This window comes from Kogia breviceps, chromosome 9 (assembly GCF_026419965.1).
Source record: "Kogia breviceps isolate mKogBre1 chromosome 9, mKogBre1 haplotype 1, whole genome shotgun sequence".
Classification (NCBI taxonomy): domain Eukaryota; kingdom Metazoa; phylum Chordata; class Mammalia; order Artiodactyla; family Physeteridae; genus Kogia; species Kogia breviceps.
The window spans coordinates 69,812,150-69,835,528 of NC_081318.1; the positions used below are offsets into that span (position 1 = coordinate 69,812,150).

General features: G+C 36.8%; 1 pseudogene; it reads right to left on the minus strand.

The window, feature by feature from the left end:
• Positions 1-19,702: 19,702 nt before the first annotated feature.
• Positions 19,703-20,203, minus strand: LOC131763049 (cAMP-regulated phosphoprotein 19 pseudogene; annotated as a pseudogene).
• Positions 20,204-23,379: the final 3,176 nt, after the last annotated feature.

Sequence of the window (23,379 nt, forward strand, 5' to 3'; positions counted from 1 at the left end):
TCATTTGTTTCTAGGTATTTTAATTTCTGCTTTGATTTCTTCAGTCATCTCTTGGTTATTTAGTAGTGTATTATTTAGCCTCCATGTGTTTGTATTTTTTAGAGACTTTTTCCTGTAATTGATATCCAGCCTCATAGCATTGTGGTCGGAGAAGACACTTGATACGATTTCAGTTTTCTTAAATTTACCAAGGCTTGATTTGTGTTCCAAGATATGATCTGTCCTATAGAATGTTCCGTGAGCCCTAGAGAAGAAAGTGTAGTCTGTTGTTTTTGGTTGGAATGTCCTATAAATATCAATTAAGTCCATCTTGTTTAATGTATCATTTAAAGCTTGTGTTTCCTTATTTACTTTCTGTTTGGATGAACTCTCCTTTGGTGTAAGTGGGGTGTTAAAGTCCCCTACTATTATTGTGTTACTGTCGATTTCTCCTTTCATGGTTGTTAGCATTCGCCTTACGTATTGAGGTACTCCTATGTTGGGTGCATAAATATTTACAATTGTTATATCTTCTTCTTGGATTGATCCCTTGATCATTATGTAGTGTCCCTCCTTGTCTCTCATAACAGTTTTTATTTTAAAGTCTATTTTATGTGATACGAGTATTGCTACTCCAGCTTTCTTTTGATTTCCATTTGCATGAATATCTTTTTCCATCCCTTCACTTTCAGTGTGTATGTGTCCCTAGGTCTGAAGTGGGTCTCTTGTAGACTGCATATATATGAGTCTTGTTTTTGTATCGATTCAGCCAGTTTGTATCTTTTGGTTGGGCCATTTAATCCATTTACATTCAAGGTTCTTATTGATATGTATGTTCCTATTACCATCTTCTTAATTGTTTTGGGTTTGTTTTTGTATGTCTTTTACTTCCTTGTGTTTCCCACCAGTGGAGTTCCTTTATCATTTGTTGTAAAGCTGTTTTGGTGGTGCTGAATTCTCTTAGCTTTTTCTTGTCTGAAAAGCTTTTGATTTCTCCATTGAATGTGAATGAGATCCTTTCTGGGTAGAGTAATCTTGGTTTTAGGTTTTTGTCTTTCTTCACTTTAAGTGTATTCTGTTACTCCCTTCTGGCCTGCCGAGTTTCTGCTGAAAAATCAGCTGATAACCTTATGGGAATTCCTTTGTATGTTATTTGTTGTTTTTCCCTTGCTGCTTTTAATATTTTTTCTTTGAATTTACTTTTTGTTAGTGTGATTAATATGTCTCTGGTATGTTTTTCCTAGAATTTATGCTGTATGGGACTCTCTGTGCTCCCTGTACTTGGGTGACTATTTCCTTTCTCATGTTAGGATAGTTTTCCACCATAATCTCTTCAAATATTTTCTCAGTCCCTTTCTTTTTCTCTTCTTCTTCTGGAACTCCTATAATTTGAGTGTTGGTGAGTTTAGTGTTGTCCCAGAAGTCTCTGAGGTTGTCTTCAATTCTTTCATTCTTTTTTCTTTTTTCTGCTCCTCAGCAGTTATTTCCACCATTTTGTCTTCCAGCTCACTTATTCGTTCTTCTGCTTAAGTTATCTGTTATTAATTCCTTCTAGTGTATTTTTCATTTCAGTTATTGTGTTTTTTATCTCTGTTTGTTACTTAGTTCTTCTAGATCTTTGTTAAACATTTCTTCTATTTTTTCAATTTGTGTCTCCATTCTTTTTCTGAGATTCTGGGTCATCTTTACTCTCATTACTTTGAATTCTTTTTCAGGTAGATTGCCTATTTCCCCTTCATTTAGTTGGTCTTGTAGGTTTTTTACCTTGCTCCTTCATCTGTGATATATTTTCTTGACGTTTCATTTTTTTTGTTTTTTTTTTTGAGTGGCTCTGTGTTCCTGTCTTCCTGGTTGCTTGGCCTGAGGCTTCCAACACTGGAATTTGTAGGCCCTTGTGTAGACCTGGATCTTGGTTCCGAAATGAGTATGTCTATGAGATCTCACGCTGATGAATATTCCCTGGTGTCTGAGGTTCTCTGTTGGTCCAGTGGTTTGGACTCTGAGCTCCCACCACAGTAGCTTTGGCCTGACCCCCAGCTCATGAACCAAGATCCTGCAAGCCATGTGGGGTGGCAAAAAAAAAAAAAGAAAAGAGAACAATTACAAGGTTAAAAAATAAAATTAGACTAGTAAACTAACAGATATGTTAGAAAGAATATAAAAATAAAAATATAGATGAAACAATAACTGGAAGGTACAACAGTACCATAATAGTAAAAAAGAGGAGGAGGGAAAAGAAGAAAAAAGTGGGGGGAAAGGGCTTGGCTGTGGAGGATGGGGCCTAAGCAAGAGCGAGGTTTTGGTGGTGGGTGGGGCATATGCTTAGGACCCACAGGGCTTGGAAAGGCCCTGGGGTCTTTGGGGTGGTGAGACTTACGCTCACCTGAACAGAAGGGGCCCAGGTGTGCCCCTGTCCCCTGTTATCAGAGGGTGGGGGAACCTCACCTGAGAGCCCCAGAGCCTTCCTGGGCTCGAGCCAGCAGGGCAAATGCACTCTTCTCCTCTCCTGCTTCTCCCAGATGGCCCCGTCTACCTCTCCTGCTCTCCCCGGCCAAGGACCCATGCAGACTGGAGGGGTCTTTGGAGGGCAGGAGGGCAGCCTGGAGCTCAGCAGGCTCCCTGTGTCCAAGTGGGCAGGACAGATGCCCTCTGCTCCTCTCCTCCCAGAGGGCCCCTCCTGCCTGCCTCTCCTGATCTCCCTGGCCTCAGGGACACCAATCCTGTCTGGCCTCCACTTCTCCTCCTCCCTTAGTCCCCCCATGTCCTACTGGTTCACTTGGGGGTTCCTCCTGTCTCCTTGGGCATCAGACTCCCTCCCCCCCCCCCAGTGGCTGGCAGGTGCTCTAGTTGTGTGGAGATGCTAACTCGGCATCTTCCCACACCGCCATCTTCCAGATTATCTATTTTAATAGATAGTGAGTGAGAATAAGAAAGTCAAGTACTTAAGGCGTAGTTAAATTAGGTCTCAATGTGTCTGCGCTGATCAACATCATTGGTTTTGTTCCCACCAGTGTGACTATGTAATATATCCTGTAAGCCAGGACAACTTTGAGAGTAAGAGAAGGTAGTAAAAGCCATTGGAATTATGTAATTTTAGATAGTATTTTGAAATATATGTTTGTCAGCCAAAATTGGTTTTATTGTATAATAGATAATAGATCACAAATAGCTCTATTAATGATTATTCTCTGTGTCCACCTAGAGGGGTGGGATAGGGAGGGTGGGAGGGAGATGCAAGAGGGAGAAGATATGGGGATATATGTTTATGTATAGCTGATTCACTTTGTTATACAGCAGAAACTAACACACCATTGTAAAGCTGTTATACTCCAATAAAGTTGTTAAAAAAAAGATTATTCTCAAGAATAAAAATCTTTAAAATATATTCATGTAAATTTTGGCAAAAATTAAACAATTATTCTTTGTATATATATTAACGTTAATCAATTTCTTTTTTTTTTTTTTTTTTTGCGGTACGCGGGCCTCTCACTGCTGTGGCCTCTCCCATTGTGGAGCACAGGCTCCGGATGCACAGGCTCAGCAGCCATGGCTCACGGGCCTAGCCGCTCCGCGGCATGTGGGATCTTCCCAGACTGGGACATGAACCCGTGTCCCCTGCATTGGCAGGCGGACTCAACCACTGCTCCACCAGGGAAGCCCAATCAATTTCTTAATTATACTTGTCTCTTATACCAGGTTGTTGGTATTTTTCTGAAGATTTTTCTGGTATTATTGGTCTTTATTTTTCAGTGTGATCTTATATTTATTTTTTCATAAAATTTCATGCAATCATCATCAAAGTTGTCCTTATGGTTAATATATTTAGAATTGTCATCAGCTTCAATTGGTAGTCCTCTGTAGACCATACTATTTTTAATTAAGAAAATACTCTTTCCATAGTTGCTTGGTTACCTGCTAAATTCAAGAAAATTTATTTCAATGGAGGATGATATTTTTAATCTTATAATCAATTTAAATCTTATTGAAAAGTGCTCTCAAATACTTTCTTTTAGTTTCTGTTTAAAGTCATTTCTTCAACATTTCAATCCATTTGGGAATAGAATACAAATTTATCTAATTAAAGACTCCTTTAATAAGTCAAGGTAGTTCACACTTGCTAATTCTTTCAAGGTCAGTGACCCATATTTTTACAAGATTAATAGGTCACATAAACCATAAATTGAATTCAGGATTAGGATTACCTATCCACCTTGTGTGTGTGTGTGTGTGTGTGTGTGTATGTGTACACACACATGTATTTGTCCATCTGTCTGTCTGTGTTTCAATTTGTCTCTCAGTGAGAATATATAAAAAAACAGTACAAAAATGTTGACAGTGGAAAGTAGGTCTCCCTCTATCTTCCAGTGTTTGAGTCTCCTTCTTAGGGCAATAATGATTATCAACTTCTTGAGTTTTCTTCAGGAAATACTTTCTCTATATTCAAGCATGACACTATCCATTTATCTATCTATCTATCTATCATCTCTGTATATATCTACATATTATATTCTTTATTTTAAAACAAATGGCACCATTCTATCAATATTTCTAATCCTCTCTTTTTCATTTAAAAATATTAAATATTGTACCACATAAGAAGAGGAATTTTGAAATTATTCAGTAAATGAAAGAGAAAGAATATACTGTAGAAAATGCTTATCCATCTTTATTTTCTAAATCCTGTAGAGGCAAATATTTATTTTAAAAATATTGATTTTGGGGAAAAAAGAGAGTCTTTGCTTTAAAGGAATAGATATCTCCAGAATTTGTTATTGAGCCGTGTTAATTTATGTCAAACATTTAAAAGCATAGTCTTTTTTTTTGTGGTATATTCTGAACTTTTGCATTTATTTATTTTTATTTATTTATTTATTTTTAACATCTTTATTGGAGTATAATTACTTTACAATGATGTGTTAGTTTCTGCTTTACAACAAAGTGAATGAGTTATACATATGTTCCCATATCTGTTCCCTCTTGCGTCTCCCTCCCTCCCACCTTCCCTATCCCACCCCTCTAGGTGGTCACAAAGCACCTAGCTGATCTCCCTGTGCCATGTGGCTGCTTCCCACTAGCTATCCACCCTACGTTTGGTAATGTATATATATGTCTTTTTTTATAAGCTTCTCATGTTCAGGGTCTGCAACCTACAGATTCTTGCTCTGTCACGAATGGTTACACTTCCCAATGCAAAACAATAGCCCTTTCATTTCCAGTAAGTATCTGAAGTCTCTTAACTTTCAGGATATTACAACTAAACACTTGATAAATGTGCAGTATTTTCACAATATGGATAAAATAGGGATTTATTCCTTGGTACTTTACCTGTGGCTGCATAAGATTAAATAGGATTACAGATGTCATTTTTGGACTAGAGATTCGGTCCTTCATTTAGACTCTTACCTGTAGCCTTTTCCTTTTATCCATAAAAATGTTCCCATGCCTACAAATAGACAACATGTTTTTCCTCTGATGGAGCGAGATCCGGGACCTAGACTGGCCGCTCAGTTTCCCCAGATTCAGTTTGAGGAGAGCCTATTTTGGAAATTGTGGGTGATGTTAAAATGGAGTGTAGAGAGTTGGGAGGCAGCCATGGCAAGTCCTCAGAGGGATTTAAAAATAGTTTTCAAATGGATGAAGAACATATACAGAGAGCAGGAAGAAGAAAGCAGAGCCACTGAGTCACAGAACCAGGGAAAGGAGAGGAGAAAGAGCAGAAAGCAGTGGGTCTGAGGGTAAATGGGAACAGGGCTCTCGGATGATGTTAGGACAGCTGGCTCTGTTTAAATAGGTGGAGAGAGTGTGGATATGGACTTAATATCATGAGATTGCAGGATGAAGAATCTTAAGATGGCAGATATAATGTTCATAATGAGATAAATTTGAGTTTCAAAGCTTATGGTTTAATTTCTAAAAAAATAAATTATATTCATAAGCTGCAGTTGTGAAAGCAGCAAGACACAGAATAAATTATGTTTCTAGGGGAATGATACATCTTTGTATATATCTTCAAAAGATATTAATAGAGGAGTGTTCCTTGAAAAGGATACTGCTCTTGCAGCTGATCTTCCCCTTCACACAGCCAAATGCAGTTCTTGGTCAGGGTTCTTAGGGGTTAAATATTGTACATACAGATCCACAATGAAAAATTAATGTTTAAAGACAAATTCCTATAAATCAAGTAAGTTGCATATTATAATTCTTCTCAATACAGACTGATATTTTGTGTGCTTAATGAGTAAACAATGTAGTAGCAGACTTCAGTCCTGTTAAAGCTCTTCATTCATCTTCCCTCTGTTTTGTTTCAGATAATACAGGATTTTAATTTCATATTTTACATTTGCTTATATCCCTTTTACAGAATTACTGAATAAATACTACAGGTTGCTTACTTAAGACTATTTTTCTTTCATATAGGTCTCTTTTCTGAAAGACACGGATTTAGTTCAGATATTCCCTTGTCTCTGTGCTGCTATATATTTAGGGGAGGTGGGCCTCATAGCTAGTCCCAAAGGGAAATCTTGATTGGTCTATTCCAGTGGTTTTCAATCAGGGGACATTTGGCAATGTCTAGAGACATTTTTGATTGTCACAAACGGAGAGGGTATTGCTGGCATTTAGTGAGTAGAGGCCAGAGATGATTTTAAACATGCTTCAATGTACAGGACAGCTCCCACAGCAAAAAATTATACAGCCCTAAATGCCAATAGTTCTGAGGTAGAGAACTCTTGGTTTATTTTAACACAGTCATGGTGGTTCCATTCTAAATTAGTTCTGGTTTAAGCATGAACTTGTGATATAATTCTGGCCAATAAGCTATGAGGGGAAATCTAAGAAAAGTTTTTTTCTCATTAATGCCATCAATAAATGTAAAGAAAATGGCTCTTTTTCCCATTGTATATTGTCATCTCTGGATGTAATACATGCAACTGTGGCAGCCACCCTGGTACCATGAGGGTGGTTAAGGAGGACAAAGTGGATATACTTTAAAGAGCCTGATAGAGAGATGGAAAGAGAGCATGTACCTGTGTGTGTGTTTAAATATCAGAATCAATGTTTTAACCAATCTTGGAACCATCATGATCTAGGGCATTTTATACAAAAAAAAAATTTTTTTTCCTACTGTTTAAGCCAGCTGAGTCAGAGTTTTCTGTCACTTTTAGTTAACAGCATCCTAACTGATAAAATTTTTCAGCATTTGCTTGTTTTGTAATGAAACTTTCAGCCATTTTGACGTTTAGTTACCTTGGTTTCATTTCTTATTGACATTTCTCTTTTGTCATATCTTTCTCATCAGAATTTTTTATTTTGTGGAATTTTAGAGCAAGGGTACGTGGGTGATATTTACTGATCTGTGTAAATCTAGAATGTCTTTCGCTCTCATGGGAATGAGAGTTTGTTGGGATGTTGAATTATTTGTGGTTCAGTAAATTCTAGATGTAGCTGTTTAGTGTTCTGCTTGTTTAGTATACAGTATTTTCTGTTTAGTGAAGAAGAAAGATTCGAGGCCAATGTGACTCTTTACTATGTGACTTTATTTTTCTATCCAGATACTTACGGGAGTCTTTTGTTTATTCTTAAAATTAAAAAAATATTAATCAAGGTATTATAAAGTATAAATTTCTGCTCCTTAATTTTGCCTAGAACTCGATGAATTTGTTTAAAGTAAACACCCAAGTCTGCATTCAGTTCCTAGAAGTGTTTTCTCTTACTGTGTAGCTGGTCATTGATTTTCATTCTGTTCACCTATTTCTTTCTGGAAAACTTGTTTTGTTTATATTGGATTTCAGATACTATTATCTGTGTGTCCTTGATAATTTTCATCTCTTTAGCCTTTTCCTCGGAGGCCTGAATTTCTCAAGATTGTTTTCTAACTAACTGATTTGATTCTTGTAGTATTGAATTTATTACTTATTGCTTCCATTACAGTTAAAAAGTTAGCAGTCACACTTTTAAATTATAAACCTCCTTTCTGTTTTCAAATTGTTCTCTGTGTATGACTACAGATCTTGTTGTATATGTGAGGCAAGATGCCTTTGTAGAAGTGTGTCCATCCAGATAGTAAACCTTGGGAGTGACCTCACTTTCTTAAACCCGTGTCTTTGCCAAATTTACACTGTGAGTGCTTTTGTGGCTCCCACTGTTTGAAGGCTCCAAGTTTTATTGCACTTGCTGGAAATTCCAGAAAAATTGAAATTCACTCCCACCTAATATCCCACGACTAAGCCTTATTTTCAGGCCCCACTGAAAACCTGCTGGAGGAGTCCCTTCATTTATACCCCTGAAAGCTTTCCTTTATAAATTTTAGATCATGGCCCTATCAGTCCTCTCTCACGCTGATCCTGCCTGTGCTGTCTTAGAGAGATTCTTTGAATTTTCAGTTTGGCTAAGTATATCTTTCTGTAGTTTATAAGGAGGTATAATTTTTTCCTACTGTATTCAAAGGAGAGTTTAGAAGCATGTGGGCTTAAGTTGCCATCTTGAACTGAAAGCTACCATTTACTGCACTTTAAATTGAGCCTAAAATGGGTTCGGTGACTTGCCCACGCTCACGGTGACAGAGCCTGGTTTCAAACTTAGATCTTTTGAACGTAACTTTTGTGTTTCTCCCACTCAGGGAGGCATCATACATGGTGGTGAGGAGTGGGGGCCCTAGCGAAGGGGAGTAGTCAGGTTCTAACAGCTGAAAGGGTGGTCCCATGATGGGTCACCATGGGGAACTGATTCTCCAGTGCTGATTGGAGGGAAAGCAAGAACTTGAAAGGGGAATTTTCTGTTTTGTTATATGCTTTACAATGGGACCACTGATTTTTTTTTTTTTAATATTTATTTATTTTGGGCTGTGTTGGGTCTTCGTTTCTGCGCGAGGGCTTTCTCTAGTTGTGGCAAGCGGGGGCCACTCTTCATTGCGGTGCATGGGCCTCTCACCGTCGCAGCCTCTCTTGTTGCGGAGCACAGGCTTCAGACGCGCAGGCTCGTAGTTGTGGCTCATGGGCCTAGTTGCTCCGCGGCATGTGGGATCTTCCCAGACCACGGCTCAACCCCGTGTCCCCTGCATTGGCAGGCAGATTCTCAACTACTGCGCCACCAGGGAAGCCCGGGACCACTGATTTTAATCCCATGTTTTATAATGCTTCCTCGAACATTTTCATCATTGCCTTAACAATTGTCATGACAGAATGATGTCACTTACGAACAGTGATCATGGGACCATGTGTCCTCTCCTGCCAGACTCTAGTTGTCCTTGTGCTCTAGGAAAAGGATGTCTGAGCTCATATACTTGATTAGTAGCCAGATAAATTATTAATGTAAATAGAAATAATGATTATGTTCATCTTACAGAGTTGTGAAAATTACATGAGAGAAAACATGAAAAGGGAGAGAAAATGAATAGTATCTTCCCAAACATGTGGCTACCAGACTTTCTTATAGTTACTGGAAATAAGACAATATAGAGAGTTGCTTTCTTTTTTGGAAGAAAAAAATAAATATTTTAAAATGCTGTTTGATGAATTCACAATAAATATTCCCTTATTTATTATTAGAACTATTATTCAAATGAGCCCACTAAACCCAGAAACTAAATAAGAAAATGCTTTATCAATAGGATGGACTGATGTAATATTTTAGTTATTTTCCAAAAATGTACACTTTTGTAAAGGGGAGACTTCCCTCAAGAAAAGGCCCACTTTGAAAATGTATCGTTCTTATAAAGTTTCAAATACTAACTCTATTTTCATTTTAAACAAGTTTAACTCAGTTTTAGTCATGTTTTTCATGGCCCGACAAACTATTCTAGTGCAGTCTGTCTTCACTAGAAGGTGAGGTTGTGAGGTGAGCCTCGTTAGTTGGGAAGCTTGATGGAGACTGAGCTGATCTCTGATTCTGACGTTAGGTGTCACTACAATCAAAGAAAAACAAAGCAAGCAAATGAGCGGTGAAGTGGACCTTGAACCTGGAGGGAGAAAGATACACATTTAAATTCACATACAGAGAAAAAAATACACTTATTGTGACATCAATAGGTGCCTATTGGTATGAAATACCTGGAGAAGAAACGAGGTATCCACATTGCCATGGTGAAGAAGGAACATCTTAAGACATGGATGGCAACAGCACCCATTTTCCTAAAGGTTGATTAGAAACAACTAGTAACTACTTTGCAATTCTTGCTATTTCTTCCCCTAAAAATGCTAAAACTGATAGAGGCCTCCAAGGATTTTTAAAGCAGAATAATCTCAATAGGTTACAAATGAGATTTTCTTCACAGACTTGCTCACTGAGAGTTTATTTCTTCTAATGAGCTTAAACTTTAAATATTAAAAAAAAAATTTAGAACTTATCAGGTGTTTCAGAATTCCCTTTGCTTTGTAAAGATGTGAAAAATCATGAGATTCAATGGGCTTAAAATTAAATTAAAAATTAAAATTAAAAATTAAAATTAAATTAAAAACTTGTTTCATACTTGGAAGGAAGTTATTTTTGTTTCTTCCACATTACTGACATTTCTGTGTTACCAGATATGTTCACATTTGTTTATTTAAGCACAATATCTACAAACAGTTGAAGACAGTGGTACCCACCTAATGTTTTCTTTTATTGTTAGGCAACACTGTGAACTGAAAAGTCTATCCTCCCAAGAGATGTACTAAAATGTATTTTTCCATGTATATGAATTGGCACACGCTGTTGGAATAGATTCAGAGTGTTTAACAATTGATACACTGTAGGTACTGACAAATCTAATGAATGCTAACATTAGTGTTTGGGGTTCCCAGAGAAGAGAAAGGTGCTCCATATGTGTGTGGCGGAGGGGACTTGGTGGTGAGCAGTGGTGACAGCACCTATTTATCAGCTCAGGGAAGAAGTATTTCAACAATTTAACAACTGGGATGGTTGTATGAATACCTACTATTGAATATCAGCCTCGTGTGTATGTAACTTGCCTTATCAAGGGTACCCAAGATCTCTGGCTTAGACTCCAAATACAAGTATCAAATTTCAGTCTTGTTTCCCTCTTGATAATGGTCTCTACTGCCAATTTTTGGTTAAGAATGGCTTTAGTGGTGGGAAGTTGCACCTGGGGAAAAACTGAAAAATACAGGGAGAAGCTTGGTCTGTTCATTTATACAACATCTTCCTTCCTCAGGCTGTGATGGAGGCCTTGATTCATCTTTTGTCATGATTCTGATGGGCATCCTAATTAAAACATTGCTGAAGATTCAGAAAGGCACATTAATATCTGATATAACTACATTACCTTGGCGTTTGCAGGGGTACACTGATATTGGGGACAGGGGTGAGGTTCTCAGTATTGGTAACATATTCATTTGTTTTAAAGTATCTTGAACACTGATCTCTTTTCTTTGTTCTACTTGGTAGCTAATGTACCAGCTTGCATTATATACAAACTGTTGCATTCATATTGGATGGACAGGAAAGACTGAATTGTACAGGCTTAGAGGCAGGCACTTGTCATGTTCAAAGTGTTTCTGTGTCATTTGCAGTGATTAGATTTATGAGTCCATAGTAGTTGTCCAACTCTTATTTGATATTTGATACTTCTGTTGATTTTTCTTGTTGAAAAGAAAGGGACATAAGACATATCTCAGACCAGTGATTCTAGTATTGTTTGGAATCTGCTATAATTACTGAAGCTGTTCTTCTGGATACCTGTATTGTTATCTTGATGAATCACAAGCAAACTTACAACTAAATTATCCAGGTTATATTAACCTTTATACTGTATTAGCATGCCTTAGAAGTGATTATTTTCTATGAAAGGAAGGTGTGACATATCTACGTATGTCTCATACTGCCTCTGCCAAGCTCTTTCAACAATTGTATTCACTGCCTAAAAGTGGATGTGTCATACAATTTAGAAAGTATGAATATATACTTTGACCTTATGACCTTCTTTTCTAAATAAATTTATATGCGATGTAGACTTTTGTGTTAGCTTCTTTTGCTAACCACAATGGTTTTGACATTCATTCATGTTGTTGCATGCACCAGTTAATCATTCCTTGTTATTACTGAATATTATTCCATCATATGGAAATACCTCGATGTGTTTACTTGCTTATCTATTGTTGAACATTTGGGTTGTTTCTAGCATTGGGTTATTTATTATGAATAAAGCTGCTATGAGTATCCAAGTACCAAGCTTTGTGTGGATATGTTTTCATTTCTCTGGGACAAATATCTGCAAGTGGAATTGCAGGGTTGTATGCTAAGTATATGTTTAACTTAATAAACTACTAAACTGTTTTCCAAAATTGTTGTATTAATTTACACCACCACAGTGTTCCACACACTTGGCAACACTTGTGAATCTTTAACTTTCGACATTCCATGGATGTTTAATAATGTCTCATTGTAGTTTTAATTTTCATTTTTCTAATGATCACTTATGTCAGATATCTTTTCATATACTTATTGGTTATTCATGTATCTATTTTGGTGAAAAGTCTATTAAAATAACTACCACTGGCATTTTTTACAGAACTAGAACAAAAAATTTTACAATTTGTATGGAAACACAAAAGACCCCGAAAAATGGAGCTGGAGGAATCAGGCTCCCTGACTTCAGACTATACTACAAAGCTACAGTCATCAAGACAGTATGGTACTGGCACAAAAACAGATATATAGATCAATGGAACAGGATAGAAAGGCCAGAGATAAACTCACACACATATGGCAAACATATCTTTGATAAAGGAGGCAAGAATATACAGTGGAGTAAAGACAGCCTTTTCAATAAGTGGTGCTGGGAAAACTGGACAGCTACATGTAAAAGTATGAAATTAGAACACTCTCTAACACCATACACAAAAATAAACTCAAAATGGGTTAAAGACCTAAATGTAAGGCCAGACACTATCAAACCCTTAGAGGAAAACATAGGCAGAACACTCCATGACATAAATCAGAACAAGGTCCTTTTTGACCCATCTCCTAGAGAAATGGAAATAAAATCAAAAATAAACAAATGAAACCTAATGAAACTTAAAAGCCTTTGCACAGCAAAGCAAACCATAAACAAGATCAAAAGACAAACCTCAGAATGGGAGAAAATAGTTGCAAATGAAGCAACTAAGAAAGGATTAATCTCCAAAATTTACAAGCAACACATGCAGCTCAATAACGAAAAACCAAACAACCCAATCCAAAAATGGGCAGAAGACCTAAGTAGACATTTCTCCAAAGAAGATATACAGATTGCCAACAAACACATGAAAGAATGCTCAACATCATTAATCATTAGAGGAATGCAAATCAAAACTGCAATGAGATATCATCTCACACCAGTCAGAATGGCCATCATCAAAAAATCTAGAAACAATAAATGCCGGAGAGGGTGTGGAGAAAAAGGAACACTCTTGCACTGTTGGTGGGAATGTAAATTGATACAGCCACTATGGAGAATAGTATGGAGGTTTCTTAAAAAACTACAAATAGAACTACCATATGACCCAACAATCCCACTACTGGGCATATACCCAGTATATTTACCCAGTATATTATGGTTTTCTCAAAACCATAATTCAAAAAGAGTCATGTTCCACAATGTTCATTGCACCTCTATTTACAATAGCCAGGACATGGAAGCAACCTAAGTGTCCATCAACAGATGAATGGATAAAGAAGATGTGGCACATATATACAATGGAATATTACTCAGCCATAAAAAGAAACGAAATTGAGTTATTTGTAGTGAGGTGGATGGACCAGAGTCTGTCATACAGAGTAAAGTAAGTTAGAAGGAGAAAAACAAATACCGTATGCTAACACATATATATGGCATCTAAGAAAAAAAAAATCTCATGAAGAGCCTATGGGTAGGACGGGAATAAAATACACACCTACTAGAGCATGAACTTGAGGATATGGAGAGGGGGAAGGGTAAGCTGTGACGAAGTGAGAGAGTGGCATGGACATATATACACTACCAAACGTAGGGTGGATAGCTAGTGGGAAGCAGCCGCATGGCACAGGGAGATCAGCTAGGTGGTTTGTGACCACCTAGAGGGGTGGGATAGGGAGGGTGGGAGGGAGGGAGATGCAAGAGGGAAGAGATATGGGGACATATGTATATGTATAACTGATTCACTTTGTTGTAAAGCAGAAACTAACACACCATTGTAAAGCAATTATACTCCACTGAAGATGTTAAAAAAATTTTCTCCATTAAAAAAAAATTAGGTTGTTGTGTTTCTACTATTGAGTTGTTAAGAGTAGTTTTATATTCTGGATACAGTTTCTTCATCAGAGAGAATACTGTCTCCAATGCGTAGCTTCCTTTTTATTTTCCTATGTTGTACTGAAAACTGGTTTTAATTTTTATAAATTCTTATTTATCATTTTGAATTTTGTGTGTTTTCTGTGTTCTTTCTAAGAAATCTTTGCCTACTTCAATATTGCAAATTTTTTTCTATATTCTAGAAAGTATATAGTTTTAACTTTTATGTTTAGGTCTATAATCCATTTTGAATTAATTTTCGAGTTGGTGTGAGGGAAGTGTTGAGATATATGTTCTTTACATATGACTATTTAGTTGTTCCAGCATCATTTGTTGAAAAGACTAATCTTTCTCCACTGAATTCCTTTGGCACATTTGTCACAGTTGAATTGACCATATAGATGTGGATCTGTCTGGACTCTGTTCTATTCCAGTGGTCTATATGTTTATCTTTATACCTGTGCCATACTCTTGATTGCAGTAGCTATATAGTAAGTCTTGAAATCAAGGCACTGTAAGTTTTGTTTCTTTTCAAAGTTGTTTTGGCTGTTCTAGAAACTTTACCTTTTTGTATAAATAAAAACTTGTCAATTTCCACACATAAAACAAAACAAAACAGAACAGAACAATCTGTGGGGATTTTGATTGGGAATGCATTGAATCTACAGATTAATTTGGGAAGAATTGGCATTTTAAAAAGTCGAGTCTTCCAATCAGAAACATTTTACATCTCTCCATATCTTTAAGTCTTCCTTAATTTCTCTGAGTGATGTTTCACCGTTTTCAGTGCACAGATCTTGCACATATTTTGTTAAACTTATGAAGTATATCATATTTGTGGATGACATTGAAAAAACATTTTAAAAATCATCTTTCCAATTATTTTTGTTACAATATGGAAATACAATTGATTCCAAATATTGTCCTTATACCCCTGTGACCTTGCTAAATTCACTTAATAATTTGAGTAGTTTTTGGTAGATAATTCACAATTTTCCACATATGTATTTATGATTCTATAAATAAATATAGTTTCTTCCTTTCCAATTTTTTTCTTTTTCTTCCTTATTGTGTTATCAGTACAATTTTGCCTGGTTGTAGTGAAAGCAGAGATGTTTATCTTTTTCTTTATCTTAGGGTAGGACATATAATCTTTCATAATTAAAATGATATTAGCTATAAATTTTTTATAGATGCCATTTTATCAGATTGAGGAACTACTCTTTTATTACTAGTTCCCTGAGAATTTTTTTAATAATGAATGAGTGCTGAAATTTTTCAAACACCTTTTTCTGCATCTGTTGATATGATCATATGTGTTTTCTTTTTTCTTCTGTTAATATGATAAAATGACACTGAATTTCAAATGTTAAGCCGACCTTGCATTCCTAGTATGAACTCCACTTGGTAATGATACATTATTGTTTTTATATATTGTTGAATTCAATTTGCTAATATATTTTAAAGAATTTTTGTATCTATATTTATTAGGTATATTGATTTGTAATTTTGTTTTCTTTTTAGTATTGGCATAGAGTAAAACATAAAAATAATTGAGAAGTGTTCCCTTCTCTATTTTTTTTTTTTTTTTTTGTGGTACGCGGGCCTCTCACTGTTGTGGCCTCTCCCATTGCGGAGCGCAGGCTCCGGACGTGCAGGCTCAGCGGCCATGGCTCACGGGCCCAGCCGCTCTGCGGCATGTGGGATCTTCCCGGACCGGGGCACGAACCCGTGGCCCCTGCATCGGCAGGCGGATTCTCAACCACTGCGCCACCAGGGAAGCCCCCCTTCTCTATTTTTGAAAAACTTTGCAAACAACTGGTATTATTTTTCTATTTTATCTATTTGGTAGAGCTCACATAAAGCCACCTGGACCTGGAATGTTTTTAGTGGAAAGGTTGAAGAATGTTTCAAAGTTTTATTTTGAATTAATTATATATTTACAAGAAATTGCAAAGACAGTACAGAGAGGTTCTGTGTAGCCATCATCCAGCTTCCCATATTGGTCACATCTTCTTACTTAATTATAGTACAGTGCCAATACCAGGAAATTGACATTGCTTATAAAGTGTGCAGCATAGTACTGTGTAATTTTGTCACGTGTATATTTGTGTAACTACTACTGTAATCAAGATACAGAAATAATCTATCATTACAAAAATCTCCCCTGTGCTTCCCCTTTGTAGTCACAACCTGCCCTCTCCTTGTCTACATCCATACCCCATGACAATCACTAATCTCCTTTTATGGCCCTTTATTCTCCCCTGCTTATAATTATCTTAAATATTTCCTCTATATAAATTGAGAATTACTTCAGGGAGTATTGAAATATTTGTTTTAACTTTCAAATATAACTTAGAAGGCTCAGTATAAAAAAGTAAGTCTATTGTATTTAGCCATATTCTTACTCTTGCTGTTGTTTTCTCTTCCTTCCTGATGTTCCAGTATTCTATTTTTTATCATTTCAGTTCTGTTTGAAGAACTTCCTTTAGCCATTCTTTTAAGATAAATCTACTAACAACAAATTCTCTTACTTTACTTTTATCTGAGAATATCTTGATTTCTCCTTAATTGTTGAAGGGTACTTCACTAGATATAGGATTCTGGACTGATAATTTTCTTTTTTCTACCCTTGAAAAATGTCCATTTCCTTCTGGCTTTCATGGTTTCTAGTAATAAATCTGCTGTTATTTGAATTGGTTGTTTTTGGTTTTTTTTTTCTCTCCACCTTTAGGTAATGTTTAATTTCCCTTCTCCTTTCAGGATTTTTTTTTCTTTATGTTTAGTTTTTAGAACTTTGACTATAATATGTCTTGGGATGGATTTCTCTGGGTCTGTTCTGTTTGTGGTTCACTCAGAATCTTGAATCTGTAAGTTTATGTCTTTTGCCCATATTGGAAACATTTCAGCCATTGTTTCTTTGAAAATTTTTTCAGCCTCACTCTCTTTCTCCTCTTCTTCCAAGACTCCAGTGACATGGGTATTAGATCTTTTGTTATGATCTCTGAAGCTCTGTTCATTTTTTTTCCTAGCTCATTTTCTCTTGGTGCTTCAGATTAGGTAGTTACTTTCATTCTGTTAGCAAGTTCACTGATTCTTTCCTCTGTTCTCTCCATTTTGCTGTTGAGTCTGTGCAATTAGTTCTTATTTAAGCTATTATGATTTTCAACTCTAGCATTTCTGTTTGATTATCACTATGTTCTATTTATCTATTGACACTTTCTCTTTCTTTGTTAAGGATTTCTACTTTTTCCACTTGTTTTCTCATGTTAGTTATTGCACATTGAATAATTTTCAATGCTTCAAAATCCTTCTCAGATAACATCTCTATCATCTCAATGACACCTTTAGATTGTTTGTTTTCATTCAGGTTGATATTTCCCTGTTTGTTGGTGAGAGATTATACACTGAAACTTGGACATATTTGGTATTTTATGAGAATCTCCACCATATTAAATTTTGTGTTTTAGCTGTTCTCCTCTGACTGCATTCTGATAGGGGCAGGAGTTGAGGAATAATACCCATTATTTCCAGGGAAAGATGGAAGTCCAATTTCCCCAGATGACAACTGAGTTGAGAATACCACCTCCCCACAATGCCTTCACTAATGCCATTCTGCCTGGGAAGAGTAGGAGGGCTTTGTTACTTCCCCGCATGTGGCTTCCATTTATGCATCAGGGGAGATGGCCTCATTACCACTGGGTGATAGTGAATGTCTATCTCTGGGCCTCTGACACTAACCACACAGGGAATGGGAGGAGTAGTTTGTTAGCACCTGGTGGGTAGGGAGGTCCATGCTCTCTGTGTGATATCCACCAACACTATAAGAGTGGGCCTCATTATCATTTCATGGATATCAAAATCCAGGTCCCTTCTTGGCTTTCTCTGACATCACTGTAATAGATGAGGTGAGGTACCTCTTTCCAACCTGGCATGGTTTAGTTCTTCACTCAACTTCTGCTGGTAAGTCTTTTGTGGTTTTTTTTTTTTTTTTTTTTTCTGTGATGTTTGGCTGGAGTAAAGTGGATATTGTCTAAACATTTTTTTTTTTTCTCTATAGCCAGGTTTCCCCTTTATTGTTTTTGCCTAGAGTGAGCTGGCTTTTGTTGGGATTCTTTTTGCTCTGTACCTTTTGGTATTTTTGGCTTGCTGGCTTCTTTGGCAGTAAGTTTGGTATATAACAGGCAAAAAGAAAATCCAGGAAACTTCTTATTACCATGTCATTTCTCATGGCCTGAGTTCCTTAGCTTGTCTGCTTTCATCTCTTCATCTTTCAGGGTCATCTTATCTTCATTTTGTGTATGATATCCAGAGTTTTTAGTTGTGCTTAGTGGAAATAATAGGAAAGAGTATTTCTAATTCTGTATTTCCAGAAGTGGAATGTAAAGTTTTAAATTATGAATTCAGTTTTGTTAAATTGATATCATGTTACTCAGGTTTTCTGTTTCTTGAGTTAGTCATTGTTATTTGTGTATTTCAAGGAATTTGACCACATCATTTACATCAAATTTATTGATATATGATTCTTCATAATATTCCTTCCTTATGCCTAACAGCTCTGTAGTATATATATAGCACATCTTCTTTATCCATTCATCTGTTGATGGACACTTAGTTTGTTTTCATATCTTGGCAATTTTAAATAATGCTGCTATGAACATTGACATGCATATATTTTTTCAAATTAGTGTTTTTGTTTTTGTTTTGGGATATATACCCAGGAGTGGAATTGCTAGGTCATATGGTAGTTCATTTTTTAATTTTTTGATAAGTCTCCATACTGCTTTCCACAGTGGCTGCATGAATTTATATTCCCACCAACAGTGTATGAGGGTTCCCTTTTCTCTGCATCCTCACCAACATTTGTTTTTCTTGTTCTTTTTTTTTTTTGAGAGGTTGTGCAAAACTACTGTATTTACAAAAATGGCACAAAAGTGAATTCAACAGTTGATGCACATGCACACTTCATTCACATCTTCAACAACAAATGGTATTCTAACACTACAGAGCGGAATAAGAATACTAGCTTCAACAGCAGCTGTTAAGCACTAGAGTCACATAAGTTACACCAGAATGGGCAGATATTGCCCAAGTAAAATTCTATTGTTAAAGCTGAAACAGATTTAAGGCCATTCAAGTTGAAGCACAGGATACAAATCTTCTGAAGCCCCATTTATTTGTGTTTGAAATATGTGACCTTTCTTCTAACTTGTGGTCATAAACTTCTGTTTTACAAAATCCCAAAGGAAAATACAGGAGAAATCAATACAATAGAGGTTACATTAAATAAGAGTAACATACAAAGCTATAATTAAGATGAATTAAAGAAAGCCAAAACATTAAAATTGTAAAACTTGCTTGTTACTTGTTGGAACAAGCCCTACCCTCAGAGTCAGGTAATATATACAATTATTTTCAAGTAGATTACTTTACATTGCTCTAACATGTTCTTTTCATTAGTGCACTGTTAAACTAATCAAAGCTCTACACATGTACATTCCCTTACACACACACTACCACTACCTGCAAAGCCATAACTCTCAAATGACTTAGTGAGTGAAAGGAAATAAAAAGTGGAGAAGTAACATATTAAGGAGAAATAATGGGAATTAGAAGATTCATGCAGTTCAGCTCTTTTAATCAGCCAGCCAGCTTGCTAGCAACAAGAGATGGTTTCCGTTGAGGAAGGTCCTGTGGAGTGGGAATGTGGTCACCAGTGACCTCTGTCTTATCCGGAGCTGCAGTAGGAAGTTGCTTGTTCTTCATTTTTGCTTTAGCCATGTTGTAATCCCCAGAATCAAAATATTTTTGCCCTTTCTGCAATCGTTTCCTTAAAAATTTTGAACCTCCAGGCTTTTGTCCCAGATGAGGATACCTTGCTTTTAATTTTGCTTCTTCAGCTTTCTCTGGACTAGTCACTTTGTCTTCCGTTTCCTTCTACTCCTCCGCGGAGGCTGCCTCAGGGATTTCCGTGGACATACTGCTCCCTCTGCGGACAAGAAGCCGGGAAGAGAAGCAATTACCGGGTGGCCGAGGCCACCCACCCACCGCACAGCCTCAGGCCCGCCCCGCTCCCCGAGCACACGTCTGGGCCGTCTCTCTGTTCTTTTTGATGATAGCCATTCTGACAGATGTGAGGTGATATCTTGCGGTTTTATTTACATTACTCTGATGATTAATGATGTTGAGCATCTTTTCATGTGCCTATTGGCCGTCTGTGTATCTTCTTTGAAAAATGTGTATTTAGGTTTTCTGCCCATTTTTTAAATTGAGTTGTTTGGTTTTTTGATGTAGTTGTATGAGCTGTTTTTATATTTTGGATATTAACCCCTTATCGGTCATATCATTTGCAAATATTTTCTCCCATTCAGTAGGTTGTCTTTTTGTTTTGTCAATAGTTTTCTTTGCTGTGCAAAACTATTAAATTTAATTAGGTTCGATTTCTTTATTTTTCCTTTACTTTCCTTTGCTTTAGGAGACAGATCTAAAACAATACTATGATTTATGTCAGAGTGTTCTGCCTATGTTTTCTTCCAGGAGTTTTATAGTACCCAATCTTACATTTAGGTCTTTAATCCATTTTGAGTTCATTTTTGTACATGGTGTTAGAGAATGTTCTAATTTAATTCTTTTACATGTAGCTGTCCAGTTTTCCCAGCACCACTTGTTAAAGAGACTGTCTTTTCTCCATTGTATTTTCTTGCCTCCTTTGTTATAGATTAATCATGGGTTTCCTTCTGGGCTCTCTATTCTGTTTCATTGATCTATATGTCTGTTTTTGTGCCAGTAGCATACTGTTTTGATTACTGTAGCTTTGTAGGATAGTCTAAACTCAGGAATTATGGTTCTTCCAGCTCTGTTCTTCTTTCTCAAGATTGTTTTGGCTATTCAGGGTCTTCTGTGTTTCCATACAGATTTTAAAATTATTTGTTTTAGTTCTGTGAAAAATATCATTGGTATTTTGACAGGGATTGTATTGAATCTATCACTTATCTCTCTCTCTCTCTCTCTTTTATATCTTTATTGGAGTATAATTGCTTCACAATGTTGTGTTAGTTTCTGCTGTATATAACAAAGTGAATCAGCTATATGTATACATATATCCCCATATCCCCTCCCTCTTGAGCCTCCCTCCCACCCTCCCTATCCCACCTCTTTGGGTTGTCACAAAGCATCGAACTGATCTCCCTGTGCTATGCAGCAGCTTCCCACTAGCCATCCATTTTACATGTGGTAGTGAATATATGTCAATGCTACTCTCTCACTTCTTCCCAGCTTCCCCTTCCCCCATGTCTTCAAGTCCATTCTCTACATCTGCATCTTTATTCCTGCCCTGCCAATAGCTTCATCAGTACCGTTTTTTCAGATTCCATATATGTGCATTAGCATCTGGTATTTGTTTTTCTCTTCCTGACTTACTTCACTCTGTATGACAGACTCTGGGTCCATCCACCTCATTACAAATAACTCAATTTCGTTACTTTTTATGGCTAATATTCCATTGTATATGTGTGCCACATCTTCTTTATCCATTCATCTGTAGATGGACATTTAGGTTGCTTCCATGTCCTGGCTGTTGTAAATAGTGCTTCAGTGAACATTGTGGTACATGTATCTTTTAGAATTATGGTTTTCTCTGGGTGTATGCCCAGTAGTGAGATTGCTGAGTCATATGGTAGTTCTGTTTTCAGTTTTTCAAGGAATCTCCATACTGTTCTCCAGAGTGGCTCTATCAATTTACATTCCCACCAACAGTACAAGAGAGTTCCCTTTTCTCCACACCGTCTCCAGCATTTATTGTTTGTATATTTTTTGAGGATGGCCATTCTGACCAGTGTCAGGTGATACCTCAATGTGGTTTTGATTTGCATTTCTCTAATGATTAGTGATGTTGAGCATCTTTTCATGTGTGGTGTTTTCTTTTTTTTTTTTTTTTTGGCGGTACGTGGGCCTCTCACTGTTGTGGCCTCCCCCATTGCGGAGCACAGGCTCCGGACACGCAGGCTCAGCGGCCATGGCTTGTGGGCCTAGGCACTCTGTGGCATGTGAGATCTTCCCAGACCGGGACACGAACCCCTGTCCCCTGCATCGGCAGGCGGACTCTCAACCACTGCGCTACCAGGGAAGCCCTTTTCATGTATTTGTTGGCAATCTGTATGTCTACTTTGGAGAAATGTCTATTTAGGTCTTCCACCCATTTTTGGATTGTGTGGTTTGTTGTTTTGTTATTGAGCTGCATGAGTTGCTTGTATATTTTAGAGATTAATCCTTTGTCTGTTGTTTCATTTGCAAATATTTTCTCCCATTCTGAGCGTTGTCTTTTCGTCTTGTTTATGGTTTCCTTTCTGTGCAAAAGATTTTAAGTTTCATTAGGTTCCATTTGTTTATTTTTGATTTTATTTCCATTACTCTAGGAGGTGGGTCAAAAAGGATCTTGCTGTGATTTATGTCATAGAATGTTCTGCCTATTTTTTCCTCCAAGAGTTTTATAGTGTCTGCCCTTACATTTAGGTCTTTGATCCATTTAGAATTTATTTTTGTGTATGGTGTTAGGAAGTGTTCTAATTTTGTTCTTTTACATGTAGCTGTCCAGTTTTCCCAGCACCACTTATGGAAGAGGCTGTCTTTTCTCCATTGTATATTCTTGCCTCTTTTGTCAAAGATAAGGTAACCATATGTGCATGGGTTTATCTCTGGGCTTTCTACCCAGTTCCACTGATCTATATTTCTGTTTTTGTGCCAATACCATACACTGTAGATGACATGATACTATACATAGAAAATCCTAAAGATGCCCCCAGAAAACTACTAGAGCTGATCAATGAATTTGGTAAAGTAGCAGGATAAAAAATTAATGCACAGAAATCTCTTGCATTCCTATACACTAACAATGAAAAATCAGAAAGAGAAATTAAGGAAACACTCGCATTTACCACTGCAACAAAAAGAATAAAATACCTAGGAATAAACCTACCTAAGGAAGCAAAAGACCTGTATGCAGAGAACTATAAGACACTGATGAAAGAAATCAAAGATGATACAAACAGATCAAGAGATATACCATGTTCTTGGATTGGAAGAATCAACATTGTGAAAATGACTGCACTACCCAGAGCAATCTACAGATTCAGGGCAATCCCTATCAAATTACCAAT